The sequence below is a fragment of the Trachurus japonicus genome, chromosome 11 (assembly GCF_045865225.1).
Source record: "Trachurus japonicus isolate A0001 chromosome 11, Traja_1.0".
NCBI classification, from domain to species: domain Eukaryota; kingdom Metazoa; phylum Chordata; class Actinopteri; order Carangiformes; family Carangidae; genus Trachurus; species Trachurus japonicus.
This window is the reverse complement of record NC_140917.1, coordinates 2,286,564-2,292,563: the sequence shown is the minus strand read 5'-3', so window position 1 is coordinate 2,292,563 and position 6,000 is coordinate 2,286,564. Positions and strand designations below refer to the sequence as shown.

The 6,000-nt window shown below is 40.8% G+C and overlaps 1 protein-coding gene across 19 annotated transcripts in view; it reads right to left on the bottom strand.

The window, feature by feature from the left end:
- LOC146977887 (microtubule-actin cross-linking factor 1-like) overlaps positions 1-6,000 on the bottom strand; it is a 356,186-nt gene that overhangs the window by 99,064 nt on the left and 251,122 nt on the right. The gene's annotated exons all lie outside the window — the stretch shown is intronic.

Here is a 6,000-nt window from a genome sequence, read left to right as displayed (position 1 = left end):
CACTTATGTTGCTGAAATATTGTAAATTTCCTCCATCATGGAATGAATAAAGGAAAATCATATCTAATCTCATCTTAAAAAGATAAAAAGTTAAAGACAGCAACAATAAAATGTAACAAAAATAAGTGTTAACACTAAAAAAATAGTGAAATTATAGGACATCACAGCCAGACTTGTTAAATCAGCTTCTGTTTGTGCTTAGTATTGTGTTGTGTTGTACGATTGAGTTGCTGATGTGATTTTTTATCAGCGACAGGAAACGAGTCTCAGCTCTAAAACACGTTTTTCATTCAACGTCGTCCTGAGAAACATTTAAAAAATCTGGACGCTACTGATTTATTGTTCCCAGACCTGAAACTCTGTGACTCACACACACACACACACACACACACACACACACACACACACACACACTCAGAGGTCTTGGAGGAAAAAGCCGCAACTTTACGAGCGACAGATGTTCAAACATGTGTGTAGCCTATATGTGTGTGTGTGAGTCGCTACGTTTAATGACCTAAAATGCACAGTTTAAAGGAATAGTTCAACATTTTGGCAAATGGCCCATTGCCATAATCCCTATAGTCATAGCAGTAGGTTCGTTACCTTTAATTGTCGGTGCAAGCTATTTTTAGAACGGCGGAGCAGAGCCGTGAGCTGCTCAGAGCTACGCTACGGAGGCTCATTATGGGATTTCTTGGTTTTCCCTCATCAAACTCATCAAATACACAATCCAACAACTCCACAACGCTCTGGTGGACAAGTTGTGAGCTGCACATTCACCACACTATGAGATAATAACACAACGTTACCACACAGAGTTGTTTTAGAGGGAAATACAGAGACTGCTTGATGAAAAACTGTCCCTGAAGGCAACACGCATCAGCGGTTTTGCATGAATTTCCCTCTAAAACAACTCTGTGTGGTAACGTTGTGTTATTATCTCATAGCGTGGTGAATGTGCAGCTCACAACTTGTCCACCAGAGCGTTGTGGAGTTGTTGGATTGTGTATTTGATGAGTTTGATGAGGTGAAACCAAGAAATCCCATCATGAGCCTCCGTAGCGTAGCTCTGAGCAGCTCAAAAAACAGCTTGCACCGACAATTAAAGGTAACGGACCTACTGCTATGACTATAGGGAATGGGCCAATTTGCCAAAATGTTGAACTATCCCTTTAAATGCAGGAGCAGCTTCTCAGGTGAGACGGAGGACAGGACAGGACACCCGGTGTGGCCCAGTTGGGTCCGGCTCGGCCCAGTTTGACTCCAGTTCACCAACATCGTTAAAGAGTCGCTGACACAGGAAGGACGGTGAGTCAGAGACACTCAGGAGGACGAGGGGGGGGCGGGGGGGGGGGGCAGAGGGGGGGCGCTGTCATGATTTAGGACAAACACGCGTATGCAAAGACACACACACACACACACACAAAAACACACAAACACACACACATTCCTGGTTCTGCTGTCACACAGACTAACCAGCCCTTCACAGGAATGTCCATCTGCAGCTTTAAAGCCTCGTAACACTGCTGCACCACAACACCAGCAAGTGTGTGTGTGTCTGTGTGTTAGTGTGTGTGTGTTATAGTGTGTGTGTTAGTGTGTGTGTTAGTGTTAGTGTGTGTCTGTGTGTGTGTGTTTTCACATCCCACCCAGAGATTGTGTCAGCTGCTTAGGGACAGAGGGAGTCAGGGGCATGTAGAGAGATGTTGATGCCCCACCCTCATATATATATCTGTGTGTGTCGGTGTGTGTGTGTCTGTATGTGTGTGTGTGTGTGTGAGGGTGGGGCGAGTGAGGAGACAGCTGAGATTCCGGTTGCACCCCGAAAAAGACAGGAATTAGAAGCATCCTGTGATGCACGGTTCACACACACACACACACACACACACAGACACACACAGACACACACACCTCTCATCAGCCCACGTAGCGACCTCTAAATACAAACACAGATTCCACAGTAGCACATATGTGCAGACAGGACGCCCACATAGAAACATACAGACATGATGGACAGCAGAGGGAGGGGCTGTTGTTCTTATTTATATAACATCAACTTTGATTTGAACTAAACTTTATTTAAAACTTGATTTGTAAACATCTCTGTTGCTCATCTTGAGTTTTGGGCTGTTACACTGTGGACCAGGACTGACATGACAAATTAAAGCAGAAGTAAGTGATATTTTTGTGTTAATATAAGTCTTAAATAGTTGTATCTTCCGACAGCAATCACTTACATAGAGTGTTTGGACCGAAACACGGGTCTGTCAGTCACTCTGCTCTGCTCTGAGCCCAGGAGAAAACTTTTCTCGTATCCTACAAGTTTTATCCAATGAGGAGAGAGAACGGCATAAAGGGGCAGTCCTCTCTGTGTGTGCAGCCAAGGGATGCGCCTGAATGTGGTGACGTAGGGACGAGGACCAATAGATCCATGACGAGGGCGGGGGCTGCTAACTCCGTCGGCTGACAAGAAGTTATGGTGCGTTCAAGGCAGCCCGTAACTCGTGTTTTTCCGACCTGTGAAGTCGTACCAGTTCGATCTGGTACGAGTTCACGGGTCAGAAGTTACGAGTGGCCGTTATAGTGACTTTCACAGGTAAAACAGGTCGGAGAAACACGAGTGGGTTGCCTGGAACGCTACAAAGTCGTAAGTCGTGACTTGAAGCTGTAATTTACGGTTTCAAAAGCCTGCCTGGAACGCAGCATTAGCCAAAACGACCGGATCGCTTACTTCTGCTTTAACTAAACTTTATTTAAAACTTGATTTGTAAACGTCTGTGTTTCTCATCTTGAGTTTTGGGCTATAAACTGTGAACTAGGACTGACATGACACATATTTTAACTTCTTGTGTAATCTCCTTGAAATTATTCCTTGTTTGGTTTATTTGGTTCTTTATTGTTCATTCATATATTTCGATCATTATTCTTTTTGTGTAATTTCCTCGTAAATGTTCATTTATTTCATATCATCTATATATTTCTGATTGCTCATTTGTATATTTTGTTTTCTTTAGTATGATATTATATTTTATTGTTAGCTATAGGTGGAGGCAGCTGATAAGCTCTGGGAGTTTTCGCCTCTTCCTGCACTTTAAATTGTTATATTGTTACTTTTACTTGTGTAATTTTTAACTGTGCAAATAAATAAAATCTAAAATAAAATCAAAATGAAAATCTAGATACTGTTTACATCTTGCTGCTGAGATATTGCATTGTTACTGAAGCTGCTAATGTTGATGCTGCTGTGTTTTTATCTTAGTATTTATTAGTATATTTACTATCTATTTTGCCTTTTTTTAATTTTTATTTTATAGCAGGAACACACCGAGACCGGGGAAACTGTGTTTTGTTCCTATCATGCAAAGTGTTACAAATGACAATAAAACTAGTCTCAGTTTGAGTTTTCTTTTGTTTCTCAAGGTTTATGATCTACAGTACGACGGAGTATTAGGGCCACATTGACAAATAAAAAAATCACAAACTTTGAGAATAAAGTCGTAAATTTAAAAACTTTATTCTCGAAGTCTGTGTTTTTTTTTTTCTCAATGTGGCCCTAATACTCCGTCGTAATGATCTCAGTTGTTGTTTTATTAAAGTTCACAACGGTTCAATAATCTAAAAGGAAAAGAAACACTTTTAAAAACTTCCTTTGTTAAACTGTTACAACAAGGATTTATGATTCCTCTCCTTACTGACACACATTGTCTTTGTTTTTGTTTTTTATGTATGTTTGCTACAAGACAGATTATTGCACCTAACAAGACGGACAGAGAATAACTCATAATCCTCCCGAGAAAAATCTAGTTAATGAAGTGAAATGGAAAATAAATTAAATGAAAAATGAAGCGGAGTTGTTATTGATCGTATAATAACAAAACTCCTGCTTGTAAAATGAAATAAAAGCAGGATGAGTGTGAAAGAGAAACTCTATAAAAAGTTAAAAACCTTCCATATGTGATATTTAATTATAGTATAAATCACATTATTATAGGATGTGACAGGTCGTCATTGACAGAGTTGAGCTCTGACCTCAGGAAACATCAGATTAATGAATTAACATATTTACTACAATGGGAGAGAGTGGGAACAGTGTGTGTGTGTGTGTGTGTGTGTGTGTGTGTGTGTGTGTGTGTGTGTGTGTGTGAGAGACAGTGTTTTCTCTGTGAGATCACTGTTGGAAACTTTAAACAATAATCTGACAACGTCACCTCCCTCTCTCCCATGACCCCTCACCCCCCACCCCCTTCCCCTCATCCCCCCTTCCCCCCCCCTCTGGTCCACTTCCACCACCCAAACCCACAAAGACACACTCTCTCTCACACACACAGACACACACACCCCTCGTCTTTCTAAGCATCGGTATGACATCATCCCTGTGGATTGGGAAATGGGGTCTGATGGGGGAGGGGAGGGGAGGGAGAGGGGGAGAAAGAGGAGGGAGGGAGGGGGGGTCTGATCTGTTTTGGAGCCAGACGACATGTTTAGGTTTGAAATGAGCCGAGATGGATCAGTTACAGAGGAGGGAGGGAGGGAGAGAGGGAGGGAGGGAGACACCGATTCATGTGTCTCTGATGTTTGTATCCGTTTAGTTTTTATGTTCCATCAGACTTAAAGGGTCAATCAGTTAATAAATCAATCAATCAAGCTTTATCTATGTGGTTAGGGATGTCACGATTATAGATTTTCTTTGTACGATTATTGTCAGAGAAATAATCACGGTATTACAATTATCAATGAATGTGTAAAATATAATTACAATACTAATTATTTATACTAAATATTTGAAGTCTCTGCTATTACATATATAACCATTAACCACTTATTAATTAGATTAGATTAGAAAACTTTATTGATCCCCAAGGGGAAACTGCTTTGCCACGCAATAAAAACACAAACATCCACTTAACAAACAATACAAACATTTCCATACCATTGCACAAAACTTATCAACATGATTGGATACTTCATACAACAGAGTAGGCTGCTCAAAGCAATCCTCCTGGGGAAGTGTAATATTCAAGTCATTCATTCTCATCTGTACCAAATGATAAACCAAAAGTTTATCATTGTTTGTTTTTTAGCACAAATTACTGGCTAACATTTAAATTCCTACCAATCGTATGTTAGGTTAGGTAAATGGACCAGTATTTCTTACATTTATCTTCACTTTGACGCCACATCTGCCTCTGTGTTTCCAACATCATCTTTTTTGGAAAGTGACGGTATTTGGAAATCTTTACGATTAATTAATTGTGGCGCTTAATACCACGATTAATTGTGAAAACAAGTAATCGTGACATCCCTATATGTGGTCATACAAGTGAATAGTTGAAATAATACGAGTTTAAGTGAATAAATAAAGGGATAATGGTAAAAGCAGTGCACTATAATCATTGCATTGAAATCAATCACTTCTTGTACTGTACATACTGCTGGACTGCAGATACTGTTATGTACGTATATATTGCTTTTTATAACTTTGTATTTATTATTTGTGCTCTTTTTTCCTCCCCTTATGTTGCTGAAATATTGTAAATTTCTTCCATCATGGAATGAATAAAGGAAAATCACATCTAATCTCATCTTAAAACGATAAAAGTTAAAGACAGCAACAATAAAATGTAACAAAAAGCCAGACGACATGTTTAGGTTTGAAATGAGCCGAGCTGGATCAGTTACAGAGGAGGGAGGGAGGGAGAGGTGGAAGGTTTTGACGTCTTTTCTTTGCTCTGTCGCTCCTCAGACAGTTGGAGGAGGAGGAGGAAGAGGGGGAAGAGGGGGAAGAGGGGGGTAAAGATGGAGGACGAGACGAGAAACGTGCTATTTCTTTATCTATTTGCCTCCGATCGACTCGACTCTTCATCTTCTGCTCTTCTAACTCCACAATACCCCCCCCCCTCCCACCCCACCTCCACTATAAATACCCCCCTCTGCCCCCAAATAGAGCGGCAGAGCTCCACATACCCCGCAGACAGTAGCTATTATCCATCCTGCCCCTGC